Source organism: Raphanus sativus, chromosome 1 (assembly GCF_000801105.2).
Source record: "Raphanus sativus cultivar WK10039 chromosome 1, ASM80110v3, whole genome shotgun sequence".
In the NCBI taxonomy this organism is placed as follows: domain Eukaryota; kingdom Viridiplantae; phylum Streptophyta; class Magnoliopsida; order Brassicales; family Brassicaceae; genus Raphanus; species Raphanus sativus.
In genome coordinates, this window is record NC_079511.1 from 14,518,419 (window position 1) to 14,528,691 (window position 10,273).

Below are 10,273 nucleotides of genomic sequence, written 5' to 3' on the forward strand. Positions count from 1 at the left end.
AGCTTGATTCTGAAACTTATAGAACTAGAGTGTAGACTGGTCCTCTGGATTTGAATCTCAAGTACTACAATTGCAACTGTTAACTTGGCAGTAGCAAGGATTCATTTTTAGTGTATCAAGTTTTGGCGCCGTTGCGACGGGGACCAGATTTTTTACCTCTAATTTTCGGTTTCATATCTAGTCTAAGATATCTAACTCGTGTTATTTTCTTTGTTTCAGCTGATGATCCAGGTGCATGACCAGTAGACATACTCGGAGCAACGCACAAGGGCCATTACATCAGCTTTCTAACGAGGAACTAGCGAGATTGGAACGACAGAACCGTCAACAGCCGAGATCAACGAACACCAACATGGGTGATCATCCAGATGATCTCACTGCTGCGTTTGCACTCATGCAACAGCAGATGCAGCAGATGCAGCAGACGATCCAAGCGCAGCAAGCTGCTGCCGAGCAAGCTGCTCTGAATGCTGCGAACCAACATGAGGGAGTGGTCCAGATCGGCCAGAGGAACTTACTGCGTAATCTGCCCGCTACGCGATCTGCCATAACCCCTCCACCGTGCACAAGGCAAGACTTCGAGATCAAGCCAGCCTTGATAAGTCTAGTGCAAAGGAAGATCTTCAATGGGCTTCCTGCTGAGATACCGATGGACCACATCGAGCACTTTGAGAAGATGTGTGGTTTCACTAAAGCGAATGGAGTACCACCCGATTACATCAAGTGTACTCTGTTCCCTTTCTCTCTTGATGGGAAAGCTGCTTGCTGGCTTGATTCACTACCCACCGGATCACTCACAACTTGGGAACAAGTCCGAGAAGCTTTCTTAAGCCACTTCTACACGAAATCGAAGACAGCAGCTCTGGGACAGAAGATCGTGACCTTCAAACAGCTGGTAGACGAGCCGTTCTGTGATGCTTGGGAGCGATTCAATGTCTACCGCAGAGAATGCCCACATCACGGTTTTGAGGAAGACTATCTGCTGGGAGTGTTCTACGATGGAGTAGGCTGGGAGTACAGGAACGCTTTGAACTCAGCCAGTAAAGGAGATTTCATGACTCAGTCCACTCAAGGTGCATTCGAGTTGATTGAGAACATGGCCTCAAGCTCAGCTGATAATAACCGCGAGACTGATCGCACTCAGAAGGTGAAGAGCATCGACAACAGCAAGATTGATGAGCTCTCTGCCAAAGTTGACCAGCTGATTAAGAGTAACCAGAACCAAGTCTTCATCATGGAAGAATCCCCACAGGATAAAGCTACCGCAGAAGGCACATCAGAGGCAGATCAGTCGGCTGAGGATCAGCATGAAGTGAGTTATGTGAATGGGCAAGGATGGCAGTTCAAGAACTATCACCCGAACCCTAACGTGAGGAACAATCCCCACCTGTTCAATGCCCCTAAACCAGACGATAAAGCTCAAGGGAACCAATGTCAGAACAGTGGATACCAAAGGCCCTATGGCAATCAGGGAAGAACCTTTGTACATAACCCAGCTCAGAATGCTCAGTTCCACAGCCAGAAACAGCCGGTTAATCAGCAAGCTGCACAACCGACTCAGACTGCTCCGCATGATGACATGAAGAGTCTCGCCAATATGATGAGCCAGCTGCTCCAAGGACAGCAGATCCAAGGGAAAGCACTGAACCAGGTCACAAACGACATCAACACCAGGATGAATCATATGTTCAATGACCTGAGTGTGAAGTATGACAATGTCTCAAGCCATATGAGACAGATGGATATTCAGATTGCTCAGACTGCTGAGAACGTGAAGAGACAGCAAGGAACTCTCCCTGGGAAAACAGACAAGAACCCCAAGGAGTGTAATGCAGTAGGGTTGAGGAGTGGAAAGCAACTGCCTGATCTAGACCCCAGGAGATTCACATCGGCTGAGAAAGGAAAGCAGAAGGAGTCGGATCAGCCATCTAAAGCTGTACCCACAGATGAGGATGATGCAGAACAACCTACTGAGACTGTTCCGACGGAAGCAGAGCGACCCGCTGGGGTTGTTCCACCGACTGCAGCGCCTTCTCCTGCTCGTCAGTATGTGCCAAAAGTTCCTTACCCTGTTCCAGCTAAGGCTACACGCAAGGATAAGGAAGAGATGAAGTGCAGGAAGATGCTAGAAGACCTAACTGTCAAGCTCCCTCTGATGAGTGCGATCCAGATGATACCATCCATGCGCAGCTTTGTCAAAGGACTGATCTCTGGGAAGATATCTGATGACAATGAGTTCATGATTGTCTCTAAGGAGTGCAGCGCGGTGCTCCAGAACAGAAGGATCAAGAAGATGGGTGATCCGGGAAAGTTTGTTCTCTCGGTTCAGATTGGGAGAACACTTTTCTCATGCTCATTGGTCGATCTAGGGTCGAGCATAAACCTCATGCCATACACTGTGGCTAAGCGCCTTGGATACTCGGACTTCAAGCCTACCAGGATGTCCCTAGTGTTTGCTGATCGATCTGTCAAGTCTCCAGTTGGGATCCTAGAGGATCTTCAAGTTCTGGTCGGAAACACCCTTGTTCCTGCCGATTTCGTTGTTCTGGAAGTTGAGGAAGATTCCAATGATCCCCTGATCCTAGGCAGACCATTCCTCTGCACCGTTGGAGCTATCATTGATGTCCGACAAGGGAAGATCGATCTCCACCTTGGAGATATTGTGATGAAGTTTGAGATGGATCAGATGCTCAAGAAGCCGATGCTGGATGGACAAACCTTCACTGTCCAAGAAGATGGTGATCCCCTAGAGCCGCATGAAGGTATGATCGAGGAGATTCTCACCGAGGATCCACTTGAACTCGCCTTAGTCAGAGCTGAAGCCGAGCAAAGCTTGGAGAGTGTTGATGCTGATGCCTATGCCAAGATCCTGGATTCAGCCAGGAGTATGGAGAGGATGGTGGCGAATCTAAGTCTAGGGGAGAACAGTGACTCCAGCACATCAACTGGAACAACCACGCCTCAGAACCCGACTGTTCCGGCAGCTCAGCCCGATGACTCATGGAGCGAGCTGAAAGCTCCAAAGGTAGAGCTCAAATCCCTTCCCAAGGGACTCAGGTATGCATTTCTTGGACCCAACTCCACATATCCTGTCATTGTGAATGCTGACCTGAACAATGCAGAGACTGCCACTACAAGAAAACAGGGAAATACTGACGGACATACTGACGGAAAATGAATTCCTCGGAATATTCCGAGGAATTTCCGAGGAAATGCCGAGGAAACATAAATTTTACGTTTCCTCGGGATTTCCTCGGAAAATACCTAGGAAATTCCGAGAAATTCACTTTCCGTCGGTATTTTCCGAGGAAATCCCGAGGAAAGAGTTTTCTTCGAAAAAAACCGACGAAATTCCGAGGGATTTAGGGATTTAACTTTTAGGGTTTAGGTTCCTCGGATTTTCCTCGGAATTTACCAAGGAAATTCCGAGTGATTTAGGAATTTTACTATAGGGTTTAGCTTCCTCGGAATTTCCTCGGAATATTCTGAGGAAATTCCGAGGAAAAACACATTTTCCTCGGAATTTCCTCGGAATATTCTGAGGCTTTTCCGAGGAACAAGGTTTTGTAACCGAAAAAAATGTTTTCGGTTTGAATAACAAATATATAAGCCTTATTAAGTGTCTTAAACTGATTATTAAGTGTCTTAAACCAAAAATAGGTGTGTTACCCGATAATAAACACTTTCCGATTGTATGAACGAATTTCCCACAACATAAGATCAAACACTTATACACTTTAATGAATGGTAAAAGGAATACTTACAATTCATTTTAGAATTTTGTTATTTCATGGTTTATGATCATCTATACAAAGAATATTCAATTTTATCATTACATTAGTATAAGAAATGATATTGGGCAAAACAAATTGAGGTTTTGAAACCCCAAACATATATCCCTCGGAATTTCCTCGGAATATACCGAGGAAATTCTGAGGGATTTGAATTTTCCTCGGAATTTTTTCATTTAACCGCCATAATTTTCGCGAAATATTTTGCGAAAATTAAATTTTCGAAACTGAGGAAATTCCGACGGATAGTTTCCGTCAGAAACTTCGAAATTATAAACACAGATCTCTTCTTCTTCCTCATTTCTCTCTTCTTCTTCCTTGCCATCTCCGCCGACCTCCCCTTCTCTCTCGACGATTTCCGGCCAATCCGACCTATTCCTCCTCTATTTGATTCCCAAATCATGTAAGAACCTTCCCAATCTATTTGTTAGGTTAAATTTGATGATTTTAGAAGTTTTTTGATAGATTTTTTGTTAGGGTGATTGGTAGGATTGTATAATGGAAGTTTGATTGTGGTTTTGTATTGAGGATTGTGATTATTTGATTGTGTAGAATTTTTGTTTAAGTTTTATAATAGTTTGGTGTTTATAAATAATTTTGAAAACGTTTTTTGTATATAAAATCTATTTTATGAATTATAAATGAAACGTTTTTGTATATAAAATCATTTCTATATTTATCAAACATTTTTAATATTTATGAAACGTTTTTTGTAAATATTAAACTATTTTGGAATTTTAAAACTATTTATATATTTTTAAAAAATATATATTTATATTTTTGTGATTAAAAAACTAATTTTTGGAATTTTAAAACTATTTATATATATTTTTAAAATATATTTATATTTTGTGATTAAAAGCTATTTTTGTAATTTAAAACTATTTATATATATAACTTATAATATATTATTTTTGTAATTAAAAAATATTTTTTGTAATTATTAACTATTTATTTTTTGTATATTTTATATTTTTGTTATTAAAAACTATTTTTAGTAATTATAAACTATTTTTTATATTATATTTTTGTGATTAAAACTATTTTTGGAATTTAACATTTATATTATTATTTTTATATTTATATTTTCGATAAATTTTTTTTGTAATTATTAAACTATTTTTTATATTTATATTTTTGTGATTAAAACTATTTTTAGTATTTATTAAACTATTTTTTTATATATTTATATTTTTGTGATTAAAACTATATTTGAATTTTAAAATTTTTATTTATTAAAACTAAATTTTAATATATTTTAGTTTGTACAACTTTGAATAATATTATCTAATATATTTTCAATTTCAATTTTTATTTTATATTTTATATTTTCGAATTTCATTAAAAAAATAATTTTTTTTTTTTAATTATTTTTTTGAAAATTCCGAGGAAGGTGGTCCCTCGGAATATTCCGACGACCACGTCCCTCGGAAAATTCCGAGGAAATGTGCGATGAACTCTCGTTCTCACAGTTTCCTCGGAATTTTGTTTCCTCGAAATTCCGTCAGAAAATTCCGAGGAAATTCCGAGGAAAAATGAAATTCCGAGGAGTTTTTTCCGAGGACATGTTTCCTCGGTATGGCGTCGGAATTCGCTTATTCCGACGACATACCGACGATTTTTGCCCTCAGTATGAACCTGTTTTCTTGTAGTGTGCTCTGCTTTTGTGTGAGCTGAGGAAATATCGTAAGGCTTTAGGTTACTCTCTTGCTGACATACCTGGCATTTCACCTGATCTGTGCATGCATAGAATACACCTGGAAGATGAATCGATGACTTCTGTAGAACATCAGAGGAGGTTAAACCCGAATCTAAAAGATGTTGTAAAGAAAGAGATAATGAAACTTCTAGAAGCAGGTGTGATCTATGCGATCTCTGACAGTAAGTGGGTTAGTCCCGTGCATGTAGTACCTAAGAAAGGTGGGATCACTGTTGTAACCAATGAAAAGAATGAATTGATCCCCACTAGAACAGTTACTGGTCATCGCATGTGCATTGATTTTCGTAAATTGAATGCTGCGACTCGTAAGGATCACTTCCCACTTCCTTTTATTGATCAAATGCTTGAGAGATTGGCTAACCACCCTTACTATTGCTTTTTAGATGGTTATTCAGGTTTCTTTCAGATTCCCATCCACCCAGATGATCAGGAGAAGACGACGTTCACATGCCCTTATGGAACATATGCATACAGGAGGATGCCATTCGGCTTGTGCAATGCTCCAGCGACCTTCCAGCGATGCATGATGTCAATTTTTACTGATCTGATCGAAGACATAATGGAGGTTTTCATGGACGATTTCAGCGTCTATGGAAGCTCCTTTCATGTCTGTTTGTCAAATTTGTGCAGGGTACTGAAGCGATGCGAGGAGAAGCATTTGGTGCTGAACTGGGAGAAATGCCACTTCATGGTGAGAGATGGGATTGTTCTGGGACACAAGATATCCGAGAAAGGCATTGAGGTGGACAAGGCAAAGATCGAGGTCATGATGAGTCTGCAACCACCAACTTCAGTAAAGGGAATCAGGAGTTTCTTGGGACACGCTGGTTTCTACAGGAGGTTCATCCAAGACTTCTCTAAGATCGCGAGACCACTCACTCGGTTGCTCTGCAAGGAAGCTCAGTTTGCCTTTGACAGTGACTGCTTAGCCGCATTCCACACAATCAAGGGAGCTCTAGTCAGTGCACCAGTTGTCCAACCTCCAGACTGGGATCTCCCTTTTGAGATCATGACAGATGCAAGTGATTTTGCAGTGGGAGCAGTCCTTGGACAGCGTAAAGACAAGAAGCTTCACGTGATCTACTATGCAAGCAGAACTTTGGATGAAGCTCAATGCCGATACGCAACCACAGAGAAGGAGCTCCTTGCCATCGTGTTCGCTTTTGAGAAGTTCAGATCCTATCTTGTTGGATCGAAGGTGATTGTGCACACAGACCACGCGGCTCTCAAGTACCTGCTCACGAAGAAGGATGCTAAACCACGGCTCTTAAGATGGATTCTATTGCTCCAAGAGTTCGATCTAGAGATAAGAGACAAGAAGGGGGTTGATAACGGAGTGGCAGATCATCTCTCCAGGATGAAAGTGTCGGATGAGACAGTTCTTGATGTGGAACAACCGATGGAGTACGTCAATGCGATTGGTCTGCGCAACATGGAGCAGTCGTTCCCTGCCATTAAGGACTGCTCCCGCGTAGAAGGAGCATTCGTAGCAGTTATCCAGAAGGAGTACCCGAACCTCCCATGGTTTGCTGAGATTGCCAACTTCTTGGCAGCTGAGAAAGAGCCCTTGAGGTTCACTGGGAATGAGAAGAAGAAATTTCTGAGGGAGGCAAGGCACTACTTCTGGGATGAGCCGTATCTCTATCGGCAAGGCAAGGATGGAATCTTCAGGAGATGTGTTCCAGAGGCTGATATTCCAGGGATCCTTCACCACTGCCATGGTTCCTCTTATGCTGGTCACTTTGCCACCTTCAAGACTGTTTCCAAGATCCTCCAAGCCGGTTTCTGGTGGCCCACCATGTTCAGAGATGCTCACGCCTTCATATCTCGATGCAATTCATGCCAAAGGATGGGGAGTATAAGCAAGAGAAACGAGATGCCTCAGAACTATATCTTGGAGGTTGAAGTGTTCGATTGCTGGGGGATCGATTTCATGGGACCTTTCCCAGTCTCTCACAAGAATGAGTACATCCTAGTTGCTGTGGACTATGTCTCCAAGTGGGTGGAAGCAATTGCTAGTCCAACCAATGATGCACGAGTTGTAACCAAGATGTTCACCTCCATCATCTTTCCAAGATTTGGAGTGCCTAGAGTTGTTATAAGCGATGGTGGAACTCACTTTATCAACAAGTTGTTCCAAGGATTGTTGAGCAAGAATGTTGTGAAACACAAGGTTGCAACCGCCTATCATCCTCAAACAAGTGGTCAAGTGGAAGTTTCCAACAGAGAGATCAAGAACATCCTCCAGAAAACTGTCAACACCACCCGCAAGGATTGGTCCCTTAAGCTTGACGATGCTCTCTGGGCATACAGAACAGCCTACAAGACCCCTTTAGGGACCACTCCCTATCATCTGGTCTATGGCAAGGCGTGCCACCTACCTGTTGAGCTAGAGTACAAGGCAGCTTGGGCTGTCAAACTACTCAACTTCGACATCAAACCTGCCAAGGAGAGGCGAACCATTCAGATCCACGAGCTGGAGGAGATCAGGCATCTGGCCTATGAGAGTTCCAAGATCTACAAGGAAAAGACCAAGGCGTTCCACGACAAGCGGATCATCAGCAGAAGCTTTGCTCCGAACGACCAGGTCTTACTCTTCAATTCACGGGTTAAGTTGTTCCCTGGAAAGCTTAAATCTAGATGGTCGGGACCTTTCACCATTAAGGAGGTTCGTCCCTATGGAGCTGTTGTGTTGCTGGACACCAAGAGGAGGAGAATTTGTTGTCAATGGTCAGCGTCTCAAGCCATATCTTGCTGAACAACAATCGCTGAAGGTGTAGAGATACCTTGAGCGATTCCCCCTCGAGCCTAATCGGCTCATTGAAGTCAAGCTAGTGACAGAAACAAGCGGCTGGTGGGAGGCAACCCACTGGTGAGTGTAAATATTGTTTTCTCTTTGTCTTTTTCTTTCTAGAACTAACTTGCAGGTTGAAAAAATCAAGAAAATTCGAGAGCACTCCAGGAGAGCACTCCAGCGGTTGTTCCGCCGATGTTCCAGGTAAGTTCTCGAACAAAAAAAAAAAAAAAATAAAAAAAAAAAAAAAAAAAAGGGGAAGCGGTTAATTGGTTTTTAAAGCCCAAACATTCCACTTCCCCACTTCATCTCTCTCGCCGCACAACCCCCCCTTAGAACCCTAAAATCGCGAACTCATCTCTCTCTCTTTCTCTTCGATTTTGGTTCTAACCTCTTGATTTTCTTTTGAATTGGTTGTTCTGCGGATTCACCTCTCCACTCAAGTAATCGGACAAGAACTCTCCCCCTCTTTGCGCATGCAAATCGCGAATTGGGAGTGATTTCTTGAATCCTCTTTTCCCTTATGCTTGCGATTTCTTCCTAGATTGTAGCTCTTGATAGCATATGCTACTAGGATTGAATTCATGGTTGTTTTGAATGGGATAAGAACCGATTGTTGCTTGTACTTATTGGCCTTTTGCGATTCCTGTTGTTGAGATTGAGGTTGCGTAGGTTTCTAGTAATCGATGGACTTTGAGTAGAACAAGAAGATTGGATGTTCCATCGTTTTCTAGAACAACCAACGAACTGTGCTGATATTGGGATTTCGTTTTTTGTCTGCAGATGCCTCCAAAGATGCGGAACGCAAGAGCCACCAAGAGCACGTCTTCTCCAGCCGCGAGTGCTCCCACCTGGGTACCCGTGGCCGAACAAGACGAGGGAGCGCCCATAGACCTTAATGATCCGATGCTCCTTGACTTCAACGTCGAGGGATGGGACAAGGAGTCGGCAGCGATATACAACAAGCTCCTCCTAGCAGAGATCTTGCCCACGCGGTTCGTGAACCAGCAAACACTAGGCGATCTAGGCCTGACACTGAGGTGTCGACACAATGCAGGCATGGGAATCATGCCTCTCTGCTACCAAGCTCAGGTTCTCTACCCCGACTTGGTCAGGCAAGTGCTCGCGACATGCAAGATCACTTACCAGAACCCCAATGCGCCTACGTACGAGAACTGCTTCTTCTCCTTCATGGCTGATGGCAAGTTCTGCACCATCCTCTCGATGACCTGAACTCGCTATTCGAGATTGCAGACACGCCAAAGGGGGTTTCAGTGGAAAGGAAGTTCAAACCGGCAGACACCTTTGGATCTCATTGCAGCCGGCAAGTTCAACTTTCGCAAGGCCTATCAGTCACAGATCCGGAATCCTGCTATCCGGAATCATCGCCAAGATCGGTCCAATGTGCTGTTCGCGAAGGAGTACACGTCCAAGATCACAAATGGAGAGCTCCAGGTCCTCACACGGGACTTGAGGACGAGATGCGCAGAGAGAACATCACCCCGATCCAGGAAGTCAAGGACCAACCCGGGGTTTCATTCTCATCTCCATGATCGCTGACCGCAAGGACACACTTGTCGGACTGATGATAAGAAGGATCGTTGCGGCAGTCTGCTCACACCATTGTTTCCAGCACTTCAACATTAACCTCAGCTCGTACACGGTCGTCTCTGAGATGGAGTACATCGAACTCCTTACCTGATCGCATGCCACATCCTGCGCGACGAGACCACCTACAATTCCAGGATAAAGAAGGGAACCCTCTGTACTGCAAGCTCCCTATGCCTGGGTTCACAGACTTCTTATCCTTGGAGAACATTGTGTTCTCACTCGATTGAAAGAGCACCTCTGCGATGATCCAAAGGCACCGGCTCAGCACGATGATAAGACATGGATATGTGGAGCATGTGACTCCACCGCTGATGGTGGAGTATGACCTGGAGGACTTCACCGATGTGACTGATGATC

At 43.5% G+C, this 10,273-nt stretch overlaps 1 non-coding gene across 1 annotated transcript; it reads right to left on the reverse strand.

Annotated features, from left to right (window-relative positions):
• Positions 1–859: 859 nt before the first annotated feature.
• On the reverse strand, positions 860–966 carry LOC130497950 (small nucleolar RNA R71). Its single transcript, XR_008936990.1, has one exon. It is a non-coding gene; the product is annotated as a small nucleolar RNA R71 (small nucleolar RNA).
• Positions 967–10,273: the final 9,307 nt, after the last annotated feature.